The sequence below is a fragment of the Crocodylus porosus genome, unplaced genomic scaffold, assembly GCF_001723895.1.
Source record: "Crocodylus porosus isolate Cpor-Errol unplaced genomic scaffold, CroPor_comp1, whole genome shotgun sequence".
NCBI lineage: Eukaryota > Metazoa > Chordata > Crocodylia > Crocodylidae > Crocodylus > Crocodylus porosus.
Genome location: NW_017728947.1, coordinates 3,524,360 through 3,545,992, shown reverse-complemented (window position 1 = coordinate 3,545,992; position 21,633 = coordinate 3,524,360). Strand labels below are relative to the sequence as shown.

At 44.0% G+C, this 21,633-nt stretch overlaps 1 protein-coding gene across 5 annotated transcripts in view; it reads right to left on the bottom strand.

The window, feature by feature from the left end:
• The window catches only part of BRSK2 (BR serine/threonine kinase 2), a 488,884-nt gene that overhangs the window by 195,922 nt on the left and 271,329 nt on the right, over nucleotides 1-21,633 (bottom strand). The window lies entirely within an intron of this gene.

The following is a 21,633-nucleotide window of genomic DNA, read 5'->3' as shown; positions in this document are numbered from 1 at the left end:
ACTTCACATTTCCATCAGCACAGCTGTGTCAGCTAGCAGTGTGAGTAAGAGCGATCTCTGACCAGCACAGTCCTCCCATCAGATGCTTCAAGTGCAGATGCAGCTATACTGGCAAAATCCTCATTAACAGTGGTTTGCTGGTACATTATAGCATATTATTACACCAGAACAGCATTTCTACGGTAGGCCTAGCCTATGCAGGGCCCTGTCTACACATTACATTTATGCTGTGATTAATGTGTTAACCATTAATCAGGGCATAAATGTGGAAGGGGTGGGAAGGGTACTATATATGTACCCAATTTAAGGTACCATATAATGGGAAGCAAACCACAGAATGTTCCATATATCATGTAGAACATTTTTTATGGCTAGTTTGTGCGGAGACTTAAACTTAATATGTGGCCAGGGTTGACAATCAGCTGGTTGTCGTTCCTGGGGCCTAAACCACATTTAGGATCAGAGGCTCCTGGAAGTGAGGGTTCCCTTTCCTGAGAGCCAGTACATTCTCTATGCCCATCAGCCTGGCCAGAACTGCCAAACTTGGGGTTTAAAGTTCCTAGTGGGGGGAGCCCTTCAGCTCCCCCCTGCTGGGAACCCCTAATCTACTTCTGGACACAGGGTTTTGGCTGCTTGCTGCTTCCTGGCCCTGGCCCTGGCCCAGACAGAACTGGATCTCAAATACGGAGCTGTCCAGGTCAGGGCTGAAAATCAGCCAATCATCTCCCTGATAGTCTGGAATGAACCAGACCTTGGACTATCCAGGGTTGGAGCTGACAATCAGCTGATTGTTGGCCTGGATCCCCAAATAGCCTTGGGTCTTGGAAGAGACCTAGAACTATCTGACCCGAGCCAACAATGTGGGGCTGCAGCACTGGGCTTTCAACGTGCCAGTGCAGGGCAAGTAGTAATGGTGTGATTGCCTCCTGCCATGCATCTGAGGCATGGTAGGGGGTATAATTGCTATATAATTGGTAGGAGGGTTATGGGATCATATTCCATTGCACCATTAAATGAATGTGTACCAAGGACCATAGAAACAGCATCCTCTGTCTCAATTCATTTTACACCCTCATGCATATGCAGTGTCATTTTTGGTTAGTTGAATGACAAAAATGTATTTTCAACACTCCTGTTACCCCGGCAGAACTAGCGTAATCTGACAAAAAAATGTGTTTTCTGTTCTGTTCTGAAACTGTCAATGAGACTAACTAGCTACTTTCCAATTGCAGAAGATTGGATAATGGGTGAGGGGGCTCAGGGACTAAAGTGAGGTTTGGGTGCTCAGAAGGGGAGGGGAGAACTCAGTATGGTGTGAAGGGAATAGTGAGGGGTCAGGGGGCTGGAATGTGATAGAGATGAGTCTGTGCAGGGTACAGTGGATTAACGGGGGGGTAATAAGGGGGGCAGGGTAGGACTGTACAGAGTGTCATGGGGTGGTTGGTTATGATGAGTTTAAGACCTGATGGGGTAGGACTGAGTATGGGGATATGTGGGGTAACAGGGGACAAAGTGGAGACAGGGGGCATTTGAGATGGCAGGGGCAATACATAAAGAACTATGAGGGGCACTGGTGGAATGTGTGGGGGTGCAGGGGCCAGTTCTGTCTGTGGCCAAGCTTGGGAGGTAACAGCTGCTGCCTGTCCCATCCTGAATCTGGCAAGGGCTGTTATATTTGTTTTTGCTTGAAGCATAAGTTGAATAATATAGCCTTAGGTCCCTAGTGTATTCATAAAGTTTCTAGTTTCTTTTTAATTAGAGAAAAATATATGGTTGTGTTGCATGTTCTGTTGTATGTGGTGTGGTTTGGTGTGGTGTTGTGTTGCCCCACACTAGCTGCACCCCTCCTTTTCAAATCCTAGATCTACCCATGTCATAGAATCATAGAGAATGAGGGCTGGAAGGGACCTCAGGAGGTCATCTAGTCCAACCCCCTACTCAGAGCAGGACCAGCCCCGAATAGATCATCTCAGTCAAAGCTCTGTCTTGCTAGGTCTTAAAAACCTCCAAGGATGGAGATTCTACAACTTCTCCAGGTAGCCTGTTCCAGTGTTTTACTTTCCTCCCAGTAAGAAAATTCTTCCTAATATTTAACCTAATCTTCCCTTGCTGCAACCTGAGACTGTTCCTCCTTGTTCTGTCATCTGCCACCATTGAGAACAGTTTAGCTCCATTTCAGGACTACCTCTTTGCTGAATGCCTGAGTTGGGTATGGGGAACCAGAGATGATCTATAAGCCAAGCACAACAGAACTTGACTTTCAGGTAACAGGCTGGATAGGTTTTTGGTCTGGCTACTAGGAAAAATATGTCTTTTTTCCCCCCTTTTGCATATTTGGGCATTACAGCAGCAGGGAGCATCAGCCTAGATAGGAAGGAAGGGATGGCCCATGAGAGTATAAAGCCTTCCTGTAACCCTGTCAGTACTATAGCAAGGGCAGTGTCAGTGATGAATTGGCACCAGGCACCCTTGCACCTACCCAGATACCGATATGGAGGGGGAGATGGGGGGGAGCATAAGAAGTGGCTGCTTTTAGTAGTCACACCAGTACATTGAGATCATGATGGAAACAGGATGGCTGTGCACTGGACCCCTGGCTGCATCCCAAAGCTGCAGAGCCCAGTTGATCAGTGACATTCTGTTTATGGACCTATCTGTGGCATGATGTACCCCTTCAAAATGTCAGCAGGATATTTACATGAGTAAAGAATAAAGATACTACTGGAACGGTCTGTCACTAAAGTATGCATCCCATCAGCAGTGGGAGGAGAAAGAAAGGAAGACCACTGAAACTGAGCTAGACAGTAATAATGGTCCTGAAGGGGAAGCAAATTGCCCCCAGTTTTTAGAAATCAGGAGATACTGTAACCAAGCTTCAGACACCCACTGCACATACGTGCAAAGCAGGAAGTATGTTCTCATCAAAAGGGAATTCTAGGTAGTCCTCTCCAAAGGGCTCTCTAGATCTTTGTAAGTTGCAGGCTGGTGCCCTTTGTTCACTCACTTGTCAAATTAAAGAACAATAAAGACAAAACAAATAATATATTGCACTCCCAGACTGATGGCAGGTTTAAAGCGGAGGAGTGGAGAGATGCAAAAGGCCGAGCTTATGAGCACACATAGTGCAGGAACAGGTTCACAGGGTAAATTGCTTTGCAAAAGAAGAAAGTTTAGCTTTTGCCTATAATTAAGTGGAAAGCTAAGTCAAGAACTGCTTAATTGAGGGCAGGAAGGCAAACAGAGTGCAAACTGGGAAATGCAGAGTAGGCAAAGGAAGAAAAGCAGCTGGTAAGATCTGATTTTCCCTTGAAGTCTCTATTTATTATTTGGGGGTGAATACCATATGTTCTTGCATGTAACATGACCCAAAATATAGAATAGACCTTGTTTTTGAAAGGCAGAATGAAAAAAAAGATTTTTCCAGATGTATGGCTTTACAGACCAGGGACAAAGCCTAATCCTTCAGGTGACTCACCTCTCTTTCCTGCTTAACTAAAAAGTTGAACCCCCAGATGCTGCTGAAGGCTGGTCAACATGGGTGGATCTATGATTTTAAAAAAAAGCAAAATAATCTCTGGGGCTGTGAAATAGGAGGAGAAAGACTAGGGACAGCTAGCAGACAGCAAAATTGTCCTAAGAAAGGTTAACTTGATTAGTGGAACATCAGCACCATAACGAAAGAGAGACCACGGTTAACACCTGTAGAGTGAAGAACAATGACCAGTAAGTCCTTCAGCTGCCTAAACAGTAATGCCACAGCTGCTGTGCTGCGGAGCAGGAATCAAAGCTGGGTGCATCGATCCCAGTCAGAAAATCAGCTTCTCCACTTAATATACATACTCCAGTGTTGGCAGGCTGATGTTTGCGGGGAACAGCGTGTGTTCTATACAAGAAAATCTGGTATGTCTTTTACTCTTCTGTGTTGCTGTTCTAATTCCTTGGAATTGCTGGGAATCTACTACAGGAGCTACTACCTAAGACATTCACTAAATAACTACCTTTATGCCAGTATCAGTCCACTAAACTCAATGATGTTTCCCTGAGGTAGAAGTGGAGGAACATAGCAGCAAATAAGGCCCTATAAACATATATTTATTCATTCCACACAGGCAGATATTCCAAAGTTAGTACTAGATTTACAACATTTGGACTAAGAAAACGGGAGCTAGAGACTGAATCCTACCATGCTAGAAGAAGGGAGAGCCTTCCTTTTTTGGACTTTCCCACTGTGGACATACAGAGACAAAATGCCCCATTTTATCTAGAACGCTATGATCTCCAAGGTATGTTATCAGCCCTTCCCTGCTTCAGCCACTTTCCTGCTTCATCTCCTGAGACAGGAGTATTTAAAGTAATTTTCAAGTGAATTAGAACCTCAGGCTCTAATTCATGCTGTTATTTGTACAGCAGTAGCCATGGTGTCCTGGGCATTCTTTATATTATAGTGTATTTTGCCCATGTTTCCCTTATAAAATGCTTTTTCAAGGACATTTTTCATTTTTTTCCAAAAACAAAAAACCCTTACATGTTCCTAAAAAATTGATTTAATAAGATTTTATATTTGTGGCTGTTTGTGGAGCAGTGCATTCATTCTAGAAGACCCACGTGGAATTTCGTACTCTGTAGGAAAAGAAAGACTCATATTAGAAACAAAGTGCTTTCTACTGCAGTCTATGCCCTTTGGTGTTCTGGAAGAGATGTCAAGATGCCACAGAAATCTGTGCAGCCTTCTTGCATCACTTTGTCAGAGACTGAATGGGAGGTGCCCAGAAGCTAAGCAGCATTTACCATAATGAATCAAAACTAGCCTGGAGCATCTTGAGCCAGCCACTTGAAGTTACAATTTCTACAGTTAAGAGCCACTCTGTATACACAGTTTACTATGGAAAACACTTAAACATGAAAGAAACAAACAAAAAAAATCAAATACATCTGTTTGAGAAGAGGGATATTATAGTTTGGAAAAATGCTTATAAACTTTAGAGCCAAAATGCCTCAAGTTCACCAAATCAAGATCTAGGGTTGTTGGTTCAAATGGCAAAATTTAATATCCTCCATGTTCTAAGATTGTTGGCAAAATACAGCATCTTCCATGCTTTAGGGTTGTGTTAAAAAGCACACAAATCACCAGCAGACTCTCCCTGTGCCTAAAGAAGGGTATTTGTGCCCAAAAGCTTGCAAAGAACAATATTTCCAACTATTTTGTTGGTCTAATAAAATATATTACATCTACCCAAAGAACCCTGTCTGCCAAATCAAGATCATCTCTCAAAACACCAGGATCATATAATCTGCCCGATTTGTTTCAGAGGAGACATTGTGGATATACAGCCATATTCGTTAGCCCAATTCAGGACTAGATCAAGTGGGTGCAATTCCATTGTAACCAGCTGGAGTTGTGTCTGCTTTTCAGTCTGACTTATCAATATCTTGGACAGACTTTTTAACCAATGGGACTGCAGTATGATAAACTGAAGTCATTTGTGTGATGGCTGGTAGCATTACCTCATATGCCACATCTACATCAGACAACAATTAGCTGTTCCAAATTATCTGGCTATAAACTTAAGTTACGAATTTTCCCCGGGGAAAATCTCTGGGGTTAAATTTGGCCTTTCTGTATGTAGGAGCAACTTTGATTCTTCCAACTATCCATCTCCCTGAGTTCCTAAATCTCAGAGTCAAAGCAAAGCATCATCTTAACTTTAAGCATGTATTGAAGTCCATCCCTCCTCAACAAAGGACTTAAATAGGCTATAAGTTCCTACGAGATTTAACTGCATGCTTAAAGTTTAAACCTTAAAAGCTCAGCATATGCTTAAATCCTTTACACAGTACAAGTTAAAAAGGATCTTTAACTTTTTGTCAAATAGGTCAGAGCTAGTATTCTTAGTACATATCATAGGTAGTCATAATAGAACAAGTAACAAACAAACAAACACCTCCCCCATAACTTTTAACTTCCTCTCTGCCTATTCCCGCTCTGCATCATTGGTTTTTAAACTGTTTCAAGGGTTTACAGCAATGGTTCACATACTTTTTAGACTCAAGATAACCCTTATGTGGCTTTAGGACCTCCTTGGAAAACTCCAGCTCTTACTTCCCACCATTTTTTGCCTACAGAATAATAGCGCAACCCTTCAGTTGCAAAGAACTCATAGGCTAAAGACAGACATTACACATAAACCAGTTTAAGTGATCAGAAACTGGTTTAACCCTGTAACAGAACAGACATTCAATGCACATAAACTAGTCTGAAAATGACTGAAACCGGTTCGAGATAAACCTGGTTGCATGTAGAAACAGACTTAACTGATTTTGGCAAACTGGTTTATGCAATGTCTGTCCCAGACCCTTTCCTGGTTTAACGTAAGCTAGAGTCCCCCAGCGTCCCAGATGCTTTGTAGCCCTGGACAGGGCTCTCTGCTCCACAGCAGAGGTGTCCTCAGTCCTCTGCTCCCTGGCTGAAGCTCTGGCGAGACGGCAGGCACAGCAGCATCTGCCTGGCTTCCTCCTGCCACCCCAACTTCTCCTGCCACCCCCCACTCCCTGCTCAAGCAGGGATTCCTCTTCCTCACCTCTCCCACAGCACAGATGTAGCCAGCATGTGGCATGCTAGCTAATGCTGAGAGGTGCCTGCGAAAGGCAGACAGGACAAAGGCAGGCATGACAGTGTCTGCTTAGGGCTCTTTGGAGCTAAAAGAACAGCTTGAACTAATGAGAAAGGCTCCTGTTTTCTTGATGGGCTAATAAACGCTGCATTACTCGCTGTGTAACTCCCTGCTATGTAACTTATTCCCTGTATAACTCCCTGCTGGTCAGGAGCAGCAAGGGGGGGAGGGAAACCCCTCCCTAATCAGAGCATTCTGCTGGGGCCTGGCCATATCCCCCCCTCCCTAAGCTCAGAACTGTGGAAGGGAAGGGAGGGCTGCTCTAGCACCCCCTGGCTTCTTGCCTGAGCCACTGCAGGCATGTGCCTGCATTTCCTCAGTCCAGAGAGGATGTCTGTGAAGTTACAAACCGGTTCAGCCTAGCCTGGTTACACTAGCCTGCAAAGATTGAATCAATTTAGGCTCAGGCTTTTTGAATGTCTGTCCCTAGCCAGAAAGACCACAACAGCTCAAAGGATGCTGACAAATGTGGTGCGCCCCCACCAAATCCTGGCACTTTACCAGAAGAGGAAGTGCATTAGTTCCACCTGAATCCCCAGTATCTGTATAGATTGGACACTTCAGTGGGGCTTTTTGATGCTTTTATTTAATAGCCAATATATTTTATCACTTATTAGATAAAAGCACCAAAAAGCCCTGCTGAAGCTCCCAACCCACACAGATGTTGGGTGAGCCGGGTCAAACTAATGCAATGCCACTTCTGGGCATGCACTGCTCTTGGTGCAGGGGCACACCAAGGTTAAAGTGCCATTTTGGGATGGGGATTTGCATCTGTAAACAGCCAAAATATTTTTAACACTATGACTTCCTATGTGAAATCTCTAGGATAATTTTATGAAGCATATTTGCACACCTAACAGTGTTAACATTGTGTGACACCTCACAGGACCCTTGAAAGGATCTCAAAAAACTCCAGGGTGCTGGAGCAGCCTGGTTGAGGGTCGCTGGTTTACAGACTCCAGAAGTCTGTGCCACATCTAGAAAGATGGTTGGCCATCCATATAAATTTAAGACATCTTATTTTCGTTATTTTCCTGGGGAGCTGCAGGAGTCCCTCAGAAGCTGTCATTGGAAGGGACATCAGTTCTCCTGAGCTAATAAAGCTTTTCTGCATATGGCATAATATTCTACACTCTCCACTAAGTTAGGAGTTGTCATATGCTGGCACTGTGATCATGGATTGCCTCTCCCTTGACTTTTCTCTATCCCCCTCAGCTACCATCCAGATGCCTGGGAATCACCCCACTGGCTCCTGGTTCAGTTTCCACTGGCCTATTTCAGGGACTAAGCTGATGCTTATAGATATAGGTCTACTTAAATTGTGGGTTCATGGATTTTCAGAAGCTGCAAAATCCAGTATTGTCCAGGAAGTCAACAACAATGACATTTAATAAAAATAAAATGCTGGCTCCCCAGTGGGAGCCAGTGATCCTCACTATTGCTGTGGCCCAGCCTTGAAGTCCACCCAGAGGGGCAAGGTGCCAGCCAGTGAGGGCACAGGAGGCAGCAGAAATTATGGCTGCCACCCCCCCAATCTTTCCCTCGCCCCAGGGCCTATCTGCCAAACAGCATCAAGGGACAGGGCCACCAGAGCACATCCATGAAATGTCTATGGAATTTGTTTTTTATGCTGTGATCAACCCAAGTCAATTGGTAAGTCTAACCACGATTTAAGTAGACCCCTACTTATAGGCATTCATACCCACATGGACCTGCGAAAAGGTGTGCCAACAGGTTGCCAGGTAGCCAGATGGCTTATCTAGCTCAGTGTGCCACGAACAATTCCTTTTATCATGAACAGTGGATACTTTTGTCCCAAGGCAAATGAGATAGCAGATCCTTAATCACTGGTAATGAATGGTAATGACTTCTTTTCAGTACCCTATTAAGTGATCTCCAGAATGAGAGTACTCCTTTCTCACTCATACTGAGGATATTCTGGTCTGGTGGCAAATCAAATCTAAAGGTTTGCATTGCCTTACTGCCCAACAGCAAGTGATATTCCTGTAGGTTAGCTGCTATACACTCCAAACAATATCATCCCTTGTTTTGTTACTAACAGCTTGCATTTGTCTCCCATTCAGCACCACACCTTGTCACATTTCTCAGGCTATTATTGAAGACTATCATTCTTATTGACTATTATATTGTAGCTGGCTCCACCATCCGGCTGGAATCAAATTGGTCATTTATCTAAAAGTGTAAGCTGCAAAGATTATAGCAGAACGGCTAGTGGTTTCTTGTGCAGTGCATGCATATTACGGATATCTACCTGTTTACTGGATACCTGTACATCCTCAGCTCTGGCAGGGACTGTCACTTCTTGGGATAGGGGAGGCATTGGGACATAGAGTGCCCCTGTATTACCATTAATTTTTCTTCCTGTGTTTTACATTGCTTCCTACAGCCTCCACATGATGCCTACATTCCTGGACACAAAACTTCTGTCCTGCTTCCTGGGTTCCTTTGGCCTGAGCCTGGGAACTTGTTTTACACTAGTGACAGTTGTTGTTTTGATCTGTGCCCTAAACGGGTCAGCTGCCCTTGTGTTTGGAAGAATTTCTCTGGATTTAGATCTGTTTTTATTCACACTATCACCTGTAAACAGGAATCACTGGATCTCACAAATAAGCCATCTCTAATAAGGAGATCATTAATATCTTCCAAATTTCATACAGATACCAAAACGCTCAGCTTTGTTATGCAAGTATCCAGCCCCTCTTCTGTTTTCTGATTTTGGATTTTTAAAAAAATCTCTCTCTAAAGTCAGGAGTCAAAGCAGGCATCAAACATCTTTATCAGCTCTTCCAGTGTTTGGGCGTTATTCCTGTTAAAAGCATCTCACTCGTTTCTCATCCTTTTTATGCAATGCAACAGCAAAACAGCTTTACCTTCATTTTCTTATCTTTATCCCCCACAACCAGCTCTGTATACAGACTCAATTCTTGCTTTGTTTGCTCCTATGCTTGTGCAACATTTTTTTTTTTTTGTCTGGATATCCAGCATTCCCACTAGTGAATTTATGCTGCCTGTTTGCTCTGTTTCTAGGTGCTGCTTTGTTTTCATGTTAATTCTTGCTGTAAGTCTTACAAAACTGATGTATACAGACTCAATTCTTGCTTTGTTTGCTCCTATGCTTGTGCAACATTTTTTTTTTTTTTGTCTGGATATCCAGCATTCCCACTAGTGAATTTATGCTGCCTGTTTGCTCTGTTTCTAGGTGCTGCTTTGTTTTCATGTTAATTCTTGCTGTAAGTCTTACAAAACTGATTATTCCAGCCATGTTTCATGTATTGCATGCTGGGTAATAACATGAGAGGATTCCGATTCCATGCTTGTAAAACTAAACTGGCTCTTTAGTAAGACAACCAAATAAGATATAGTACAGCTGTAGTTAGCATTCCAGCCAGGTACACAGAGACTGACTTCAGTTCTGGCACCTCTTTCACACTCTTCCCCTACTGTAAGCTGTACCACGCAGGTTGCTATATTCTCAGCTTGTACCATACGTCAGAAAGCAGTGGAAATGCTACATTCGGTGATTACGTAGTACAGATATAGACCTTTCCTTCCTTTCCCAATGTCCTCTCCGATTCGCTTACAAGAGGACCACTTCTAAAAAGATGCAACACAGAGCAAGTAAAGGCCACCAGTTGTTTGATTTAAAAATAAAGGAGCAGCTTTCAAGGGTAGAAAGCTGTAAAAAAATGAATATTTTCCCCATGAGATAATAAAGTGGTCTCTCACTTCCTTTGGTTTTGAATATGCTGCAGTGGTCACTGATGGACAACAGAAGGTTATTGAGGTACAGAGGGGATTTAGGAAATTCAGGGACATCTGAGAGGGTAGGAGAGAAAAAAGAGAATTCATCAAAGAAAAGAGATAAGAACATTAGAATAAGGGGATTTATTTCAGAGGTATTAGGAAGGAAATTTAAGAAGAAAAATCCCTTCAAAATAGATCTTTGGGAGATGGGGGATGTGATTCAGGCTCCCTTGATAGTGAGCACTTTCTGCTAAGCCTTCTGTACGCACACAGGCAAGCATGCACTCCTTGCATTTGTGCCTACTGATCAACACGATGCAAATACTCAGGATTCACTGAGACATTCGCCTCTTGGAGACAATGACAGAACTCCTGAAACATCCAAGATCTGCTTTGAGTTCAAGGTCTTCTAAGGAAATCACAAAAGTGTATCCCAAATCTCTGGGAGAGCTGAATGGGTGCAGTGAGGAAAGGGTAGATGACTTCTCGTTTCTTTGCATCCTTGATATGGAAGCTGGGACGGCGACTGACCCAGCTGCTGCCTGTGAAAGTACACATGCTATGGGTAGCTCTTTTTTGTGTTCTCCTGGCTCCGGTTACCTGGTTACACAGAACTGCAATCTGTCTGACAGCAGGCCACAGACAGCTGGCAAGAACTGGGAGACATTAAAGAGCAACAGTCCCCGATCCCATTAACAGCCAGGAGCCCTTTTGTCCCAGAGATATCAAATGAAACTGGTTTCTGTTGTCATGTTGATGTATTTTGCTATTGCTGAAGTCTACTAAAGTTTTTTTTTTCCTTTTTGCGTTTGGGCTTGTCCTCTTCCCTACTGGGAAACCAGTAGATGATAGCTTTGAGGATGCTTCAACCCACAAGAGCAGCAGGAAGGCTGGAGTCAGGAAAATGCAGGACTGACATGCTGGCTTGAAAGGGTTATTATATTCTGCAATTACATTCCATCAGCACCTTTCAGATGACTGTACAGAAGTAGAGAAACACATCTTTAAGGCTGCAGGCACTTTCAGAGAGATTTCTGCATGTGGGGCCTGTCAAGAATAGGAGGAGGAAGTCAATCTCCCCGGTCCAGATTTTTTTTATTAAGACTTTACCATGAATGCTCTGCCTTACCAGAAACTTCTACAAATACCCATGGATATTTCAACAGGAAAACACTTGGTGACCTTGGTGATACCTGGCTGAAATTCTCAAAAGCAGCTAGTGATTTTATTTGCTTCCTTGCAACATCTTCAAAGGGGCTGGATTTTTCAGAAAGCTCTGAAGACCTGCCCTCTGAAAAAGCAGGACCTTCTAAGATGTTTGAAGCTGCACATGCCAAAATCTCTACCTGCTTGTAAAAATCTGTTTCCCTGTCAGTAGCTACATGCGGAAACCCAAAGGCGATGCTAGAAAGAAAACAACCCACAGTGATATATTGACTCAAATTGGCAGCAAGCCATAGCAGGCCAGTATCAAGTGGAGTGCCCCAGGGATCAGTCCTGGGACTAGATTTATTCGATATCTTTGTTAACGATCTGGAAGATGAGATGGAGTGCACCCTCAGCAAGTTCAAGGATGACACCTAGCTGGGGGGTGTAGTAGTTACAATGGAGGGAAGGGCTAGGATTCAGAGTGATCTAGACAAATTGGAGGACTTGGCCAAAAGAAATCTCATGAGATTCAACAAGAACTAATGCAAAGTCCTGCACTTAGGATGGAACAATCCCGTGCACCGATTCAGGCTGGGGACCAACTGGCTAAGCAGCAGCTCTGTAAAAAAGGACCTGGGGGTTACAGCGAACAGTAAGCTGAATATGAACCAACGGTGTGACCTTGTTGCCAAGGAGCACTGCCAGATCGAGGTGGAAGCTCACTGACGCTGCTGGGAGCTCCGCGCCACCATGGCGAGGCACCCTTTAATCACCTGGCAGCAGCTGGGCTAGTGGCATGGAGTTGTGCCTCTCACTGCTATTGGGCTTGCAGGGGGTGGCTCACCATGGTAGTATGGAGCTTGCAGCAGCAGCATGAATCTCCCCACTTGACCCTGCTCTGCCCTGTTGTGCCAGGTCCTGCTGCTGGGCCCCAGAGGCCCCGAGGGGATGGCAGCATGGCAGGGAGCCCTGAGCTCACATCAGGCAGCCTGCATCCACCCCTCTGCCCCCATGGTCTCTGCTCTGGCCGTGCCACGTGTGGGAGAGGGGTAGCCAGGCTCTGTGCCCCACTCTGCCACAGCAGCCACCACCTCCTGTGGGTGGCAGCCAGGGCTTGGACACTGCTGTTGGAGGACAGGGGGCTGTGGACCCAAGTCCCTGAATCCATAGCTCTGGCAGCTGGCAACCCCCGTCAGGGCTGAGGAGGGGGGGCAGGGAGGTATGGGTGAGGAGTGAGGGGCACCAGCAGGGCTGGTTCGGAAGTGAGGGGAAATGGCATGGGGAGAGCATCAGCATATCACGGCTGCTCAGCACCACAAAGTTGGGGGAGGTGACGACCACAGCTGGACTCACGTCCTGCTGAGCAAAGTGGGCAGAGGGAGCATGATAAAAAAACCCAAATCAAATGCCAAAATGTATAGGTATTTATAATTTAGTTTATTATAGTAATTGAGGCACTAGTAGGCTTCTAAACTACTTTAAAATTATAAATATATCAATAAAATATTGTGTTCAACTGATACCGATAGATAGACAGACAGACAGACAGATAGATAGATAGATAGTGGTGTTGCATGTTAATCATGGAACAACACAGATTTGGGGGTTTGTAAATCAGATAATTTACATTTTATCAGAAACTTTGTGATATTTAAACAGAGAAAACCAGAATCCCTGCTTATGAGGAGAAACTGAGGGAACTGGGTTTATTTAGTCTGCAGAAGAGAAGACTGAGAGGGGAATTAATAACAGCCTTCTACTACCTGAGGGTGGTTCCAAGGAGGATAGACCTGGACTGTTCTCAGTGGTGGCAGATGACAGAACAAGGAGCAATGGTCTCAACTTGCAGCGAGGGAGGTTTAAATTGGATATTAGGAAAAACTCTCATGGGGAGGGTTGTGAAGCACTGGAACAGGTTACGTAGTAGTGGTGGAATCTCCATTCCTGGAGGTTTTTAAGGCCTGGCTTAACAAAGCCCTGGCCGGAATGACGTAGTTGGGGATGATCCTGCCTTGAGCAGCAGGCTGGACTAGATGACCCCCTGAGGTCTCTTCCAACCCTAATTTTCTATGATTCTAAATGCAAAATTTTAAGAATAAGCCCCTTCCTATGATCTGCACAGATATGGGGTACATATCCTCACTATGGAACAATTAAATAGTGCAGCTGCAAAGATCATCATAATTTATTACAAAGTAAACTGGTCAAGAATGCAAAGCACACTGACAACCAGGTCATTGACTATATATACCACTGTTTTTGAAGCAGCTTGCACAAGGACTGCAGATTTTATAACTGGCCTAAAAAGAGCAGACTCAGCAGAGGACTAAAAAAGCATGGAAGATTTTCCTTGAGTTGAGCAGAAAAAGGCCAGTAGGTTTAGAACTGAACGTCATGAGTTCTATTCCTCACTGACAATGCGTGCAGTCTGGCTGAAGGCAGTAGTGTCTGCATGAAATATGCAAACGACACAGATCATCACTTCACTGACTCTGTCATACCGACCAGTATGACAGTATCCAGAGTAGATTCAGCATATCCAATGTGCCAAGAAACATGTTCAGGGTTAGCATCTGCTGGTTTCCAGAAGAGAAGGTTAAGTAACCCATTGCTTAAAAATGCTTTCTTTGAGAGACAGAATAACATGCTCTAATTGTGGTAAAGCAAACGAAAGGCCTGTCATATCCAGTTTTATCTGACTGTTCTGGATCTGTTAGCTGGGTTGGGATCCATCCCTCGTAGCTTTTTCTGAAGCTCTTGCCAGATTGTTAGGAGCATATGCAGACTAAGGAGTGGTATACATTGAAACATTTTGCTGACATAGTTCTGCCAGTTAGAAATGTGAAAAATCCACAACTCCAAACTGATAAAAGCCCTAGTGTAGACAAACTTATACCAGGATAAATGTCCTTTTCCTGCTATAGTTTATTGGATCACTAAAAGCATTATTTGCAGGTATACTCTGCATCTCTGCTAGGCAGGCTTCTGTACTACATGGGCCTTGCTGATATAACTCTACCAATATAACTTGCTTAAACTGTCAAGTTGAGACAAGCTCTGGCTGAAGTCTTTACTCCTGGGGCTGGCCTCAGATCAACCAAAATGGATTATAATCCTTAACTGGGTCTGGACCAACATCACAGTGCTTGTAATAGGACTCTATATGCTAGAGGCATTAAAACTGAATCTGCACTTAGTCCATCTAGTTAGGTAACACTGCTTATGGATGAACATACCATTATTTGGAGAGGCAATATACTTGCTGTTTCAATCCTGATCCTCTCCTAAACAAAGGCTTCTGGTGAGGATTATGCATTTTGATATATAAAGCAACATAAACAGATCAAAATAATTGTCTTTGCAACTCAGTAAAACAATTAAAATGGAAGGAAACACATACATTTACTATTGTTCTGTTGCCAAGTTGTTCTTGCTCCTTACTGCTATCTGTTTGCAAAGCATGCATGTCCTGTTACAAAGCTGACACCTCTCCACCTTCCTGAATCTGGTGACAAGCTTGCAGTGGTGCTCTGCAAAGCTGCTTTGACATGGTGTAATTACAGCATATCAGAGCAGAGTCGATCGAGTCTGCTGGAGCGCGGTAATTACTGCGCTCCGGCAGACTCCAAGGTCTCATATATTGGCATCCCCACACTGAAAAATAGTGGCAGGGCACTTTAACTAAATCTCGTTTAACAAGCTTTACTTAAAGTGCCCTGGCGCCATTTTTCAGCGCAGGGACGCTGATAGCAATGTTCCAGGCACTTTAATTAGAGTGGCTCTGGGAGCTGCTCTAATTAAAGCGTGCCTCTGCCACCCCAGAGCACATGTATAAACACCCTCTGATTTTAGGCATGGCAGAAGCATGAAGGCAGAGTAGAGATGTCTCTGATAAATGCATCGCATCAAGGCAAAATACTTGTTTGCTCCAAGGCAGCACAGAAAGAAACACTAAATGGGAGGTATGAAACTCCCAAGGCTGACTTCTAAATTGTTTGGCCAACAAAAGGCTCAGATTACTGACTGCATGTGAGAGGTGTTCTGGACTCTGTCCTCACCACAGCCAGGTAGAAGGAATAAGAACAAGGTGAAGATCAATAAGTCTGACTTTCTGGTTATATACAAAGAGGAGGCCCTGATTACTCGTGATTAGTGCAGATGACATGGAGCTCTTCATAAGAAATGCAGGATTTCTGGGTCACAGATATTTCAGTGTTTTTAAAAGGGGTTGTCAGCCTGAATCAATTCCAAACTATTCCCCCCCTCCCAAAAAAACCACAAAAAACAAAAAACTACTCATGAACCAGGCAGACTGTTTTAGGCTGGAGCCTTCGAAGTCTTCCTGGGAGCAAGCTGTTCCAGGAGTTTGGAAACCTTGGGATTCCTGACTAGTCTCAGTCCTGAAGCATGTTTTATAATCTCTGAGTCCCACCTCAGCAAGAAAAAGTCTGAAAACGCAGGCACTAACCAGGGGCTTCAGGCTCTCTCCTATGCAACAGAAAACCTTGGCATAGGCTGGCTACCCCATAGCTATGGACCCTAGTGGCCCGACAGTCCCAGGTAGCACATACAGATCTGGGCGCCAGCACATTTCTGGAACCTGCAGACCCAGGGCAGCTCTGGACGCTGGATCTCCTTCCAAGACACTAAACTGAGGGAAGCCCAGAAGTCTTGGTTAGAACCACAACTCCACGGGTTTCCAGGTTTCCTCCTGTGCCCCTGGGAAGTAACAGCTTCCTCAGCAGCCCACTCAGACTCCACGGAGGGGTGTGTGGGAGCCATGCCTTTGCTTTGCAGAACGTTCATTTGAGCTATGATTAGGGACTGGCTTAAACTGAACTTTTGTGATTTTCGTGGAAACTGTGAAAAACAGCGGTTTCTGCAATTGCTGTGAAAAATGGTGCTTGCCACGATTTCCCACAGAATTCCCCCCCCCCCCGAAATAAAAACATACCAAAAATAAAGTGCTAGTTCCCAAGTGGGAGCCAGCAGTCCTCATGGCTGCTGCTGCTCAGCCTTGCAGGCTGCCAGGAGGGAGGAAGGTGTTGGCTGACGGAGCGGCATGAAGGGGAGCAGCCAAGAAGGCGGCTTCTTCCTTGTCCCTCCTCCTCCACTGCGGCATCTCCACCAATCAGTGGTAGAGGGCAGGGCCATATGAAGGGCAGCCCTCTCTGTCAATCACCAGTAAGGGGTGGGAACACATGAAGGGCAGCCCTCTATGCCAGTCAGAGGTATGGGGAAGTGACTCCAGGGCTTCTCGGCCAACCAGTGGTGAGGTGGTCACAAAATGCCCATGAAAAGTGCCTCCACACACTATGAGCAGGTCACAAAAAAAACGTAGTCGTCCCCTGCTTTAGGTAGGTCCCTACCTTTGATGCTTCAGACACCATATTTCAGGTTCAACGAATCAGTATTTTCTGACAAAACTCTGCCTTCTCAAAAAATTCCAATCAGCTAGGTCATAGAAACTAGTTTGAAGCCAAGGTTTTGTATCCTTCTCCCTGATCATAAATTTGGTGAATTCAATGAGAAAGGATAAGTGAAAAAGGGCTTTTGTGGTACTCTCACCTGTAGCAGTCTCATCTGCAGGACAGAAAGTAGTGTATGTAGATGCAGCCAACATAAACGGGAAAACCATATTGTTTCCTCACTAGGAGGTTCCACTTGTCTATCCAGGCATGATCCAAAGCCCGCTAAAAGGAATCGAAATGATTTTGCTGACTTTAGCTGGATTTGGACTAGGCCCTTGTAGCCCATTTGGGCCCTTGTAGGACTCAGCAAGGCTGAAAGTACTGTATTTGACTGCATGTAGACCCATACAGAACTGCAGGGAGAATGTGACTGACATGAGAGGCTTGAATAAGACTGTTCTTGTGTAGGCTTGCAAAAACAAGGTGGGGGGGAAACAGGTACAATTATTTCTATAATTTGCCCAAACACACCAATTGATTCCTCTAAATTTAGAGAGCAAAAGGCATCATGTACTGTTGACAGGTTTATTCTGCTGACAAGTACGTCATGGGCTCATGATTCATGTTTAATTCCCTTCCTAAAGAATAACTCAAACTGTGCTGAGTTGAGGGCGTGGTGGAAAGTGGCGGAGGAGAGCGATTCTCCTCTGAAGAAAAATGCAATTATCCAACGTCTTTAACTGTTCACACAGATGCCATGTGAACAATTGTTCAATGCTGCTCGCCAGCTTCAGATTAAAACCAAACACTGCACATTATACATGCAGTAACAGATCCCTAGTCCCGAATTCCCTATAGAAAGGAGGGAGCCAGTGAAAATAAGCCCCTTTTATTTTCCCATGTTTGCCATACACCAAGGTGCTTCTTTTGGTCCCTTTGAACTTAGAAGACAGTCTCACTTACGAAGTTGTGCTGTGCTAAATGGATTGTTACTGGAATAAACACGAAGGCTGTGAGGAACGTGGTGGGGGGGGTCTGCATGTGTGTTTGTGGACTTGAATTCTTTGATGAGTGCCAATCATTCCTACAATTTGTTTACCACCTCTGCATTGTCAGGCACATCCACAGACGTGCACATACTTCTATTTTGCTTTCTTTCAGTGGTAAAAAGAGGTCAAGCAAATGGCAATTCCCTGGGTTCAAGAAATACTGAACAGGGAGTGTGCACGCACACATAAACGCATTCAGCAGAGATCAGCCATAGCAGTGCGAGCACATAAATCTATGTGCTGTGTGCCCCACATCTTACAACATGGAAGAGTAATTTTATGGCAGTTTGTGTGTATTTGTGGGGGAATCTTTGTTTTCCCATTTAATCAGAATGTTTGTCAAGGGTATAAAAAAGTCTTCTGGGTGATTCATTTTCTGAGACTATGTGACAACTTTTTAATTAGTCAGTCAGTGATAACAGACCAATACAAGCAGGACAATGTGGAGTTCCTTAATCAGAGATTGACAGGTTGGGTGAATATTTTAAACTCTCTGAAGCTTTTGTTTATTAACAGGAAATGGTTTTCCTCCTCCTTGTTACTTTTAACACCCGAGTACTCCAGAGCACTTGTCACTGAGTGTCCTAGATTGATATGAAACCACTACACTAGTGAAATATGCTGGTTTCATGTTTTTTTCTGCTGGTTTATGCTCAAGTGGATAAGGTGTTCAGAAGTCCATATCACTGGCCTTGCTCCCCACTCTCCCCTTCAACCCCACCTGGGAGTGACTGCAACTGGAGCAAACTTAGGTTAATGCTGAGCACTTTGAACAAGCACAACCACTAGGTCAAATTCAGCCCTGGCATAATTGGGCGCAATTCTGTTCATTTATGCCAAAGCTGGATTTGACCCCAAGGGCCTCACTGAATCTTTTTGCTCTGCGTCTTGGAATTAATTTCTCCCTGAAGTTTTTCTGAACTTTTGAGGAAAGGTCTGGTGGGTGAAATGCCCCTTCCAACATGAGAGAGAAGGAAACAACTTCTAACTGTTCTCTCCCTGATCAAATATTTAACTCTAACATTCAGTTGGATCTCTCAGCAAGACACCCTTGCCTTGACAACTCATTGAAAACGTACCTTATCACCTCCTTGTTTATCAGCTTTTGACAGAGCAGGAAGACCCAAGGAGCGTGTAATGAGGGGGTGGTCTTGCATACCTTTGGGACCATTTTTTATTGTACTCTCAAAACCTAATCTGAGGCCAAATGAAGGCACTGGAGGGGCTACTGTTGAGTTCAAGAGACTTCCAATCTGGTACCAAATCAGCTGGGACAATTAAGTTGACAGTCCTAAAATGATCAGTGTCTATACATATGCTTTGGGGTGGGGATGTTTTAATTAGAATGGCTCTTGGACAGCTGCTCCGATTAAAATACTGCAGCATTGCATATATTCAATGTCCCGTTTTTCAAAATGGCTGCGGGGGCACTTTAACTAAAGTTAATTCGACAAGTTTTAGTTAAAACACTCCCACTGCCATTTTCAAATGTGGGACGCTGAACACATGCAACACTGAAGCATTCTGGAGTGTTTTAATTAATTGAGTAATCGAGTCTTCTCCAACACTAATTAAAACGCATTGGAGCATGTGTATAGGCACCCAATCATGTTTGTGAGTTAGGTCCTCACAAGAACGGACTCCAGACTTCAGAATTCCCTTCCCTGACTTCATTCAACTCAGTCTGAGTCTGTATACCTGCAGGGCACACTGCAAGAGCAATGTTTTTATTTTGTCTTTTCACAAGAAGGAGGCTTTCTGTAAAGGTTGGAGAACAGAAGATCTTTTGGGTAGAAGCCTGAATCATTATCAGCTGACACTGCATCAGGCATGTGTGACTTCTATATAGATTTTATGCATGGGACTAGAAACTTCAGCATTCATAGATTTTAAGCAAAGAGACCCATGTGCTCAACTAGTTTGCCTAACACAGGTCATGGAGCTGCCTTCAGTCTATCCTGCTACAAAGTCCAATAGTTGGATTTGAAATAGAGCACATTTTATAGGAAAAATTACCCAGTCTTGATTTAAACATGTCCCATAATGGAGAGTCTATCAAGCTGTGGTAAGTTGTTCCAGTAGATAATTATCCTCGCTGGTGAAAATTTGTATCTTCTAAACTTGTCCAACTTCAACTTCTAATCACTGGATGTGATTATTCATTAATTTTTTCTATCCCTCAAATAGGGACTGATAGTCTGTAATCAGATTGCCTCTTCCTTCCATCTCTGGTAAGAGATTGAGAGCCTCAGCTGTCTCACAAACGTATGTTTTCTAAGCTGCTAATCATTCTGGTGGCTCTTCTCTGAACCCAATTCAATTTTTCAGCACACTCTATGAAGTAGGGATACCGGAACTGCAGACAGTATTTACAAATACAACATAGCCAAAGGTGGAGGTAACACAACCTCTCATGTTCCACTCCTGTGTTTATGCAGGCAGGGATCACTTTAGCTTTCTCGGCCACGTTGTTACACTGGAAATTCATGTTCAGCCGATTATCCGCAAGTCTTTTTCAGACACTGCTTCCTGGGATGGAGCCATTTTCCTTCTAACTATGTTTCCGGATATGACCTAACATTTGGCTTTACTGAAACACTTCTTGTTTGCATTAACTCATTTTACCAATCAATCCAGATAATTCCGTATCAGGGATCTGTCCTCATTAATTACCACTCACTCGTGTACAATAGGTATATTTTATAAAAACAGAAAAAATTAAATGAACATATTGGACTGAGGAGGGCAGCATAAGTTTGAAGAATATGATTGACCTGGGACAATTCTCCAATCCAATTTTCCTTGGTGCCAACAATCTACTAAAAGCGCAGATTGAACCAGACACCTTTTCATGACATGTACAGCCTTGTAGGATCTTCATTCCTAGTGGATGCTAGACAAGGAAGAATGGGAAAGACGAGGGTACAGAAAAGACTGGTTGAGAAAGCACACACATATGCCCTTTGTATAGACATATGCACTCACAAACTTACATTCCTTGTATAAATACGGACATGCACACACTGACTCACCGACACCAGACATAGAATGGTATTTAATAAATATGAAGCAGAAAAAAGCTGGTATTGAACAAGACTGGAGAAGGCAAGGGTTGAGCCACATAATCTGCTTTATTTAAGGGACCTCTGTCAAGCTTCTAAGTACCCCTCAGCTGGCTCATTGACTGTTACTAACAAAGGGACTAGTATGTCCCTCAGTCCTCCTGAAATCAGCCTCCAGCTTGCATAATACTTCAGAATGTGTCAGAGAAGCTGATGAGTCTGAACTGAGAGTGATTCAGAAGCAAACAGTTCATGCATCATTCATCTAGCTAGGGTAGACAGGGCCTGGTGGGGAGAGACCCCCCCCCCCGCCCAATCCCATACTGCTTCAACATGGTCTGGATAGGCCCCTTATAATTTAAAGAACTAAAATACTCCATTGAAGAAAGTCATAAGATGGATGTATTAATAGGAAGATGGGTAAATAGTGTCAAATACGTATCTAAGACAAAGAGAGGTCTGTACATTGGGAGGGAGGGAGAAAGGGGTACACCTATATGGGGAAAAATGAACAGGGATACTTCAC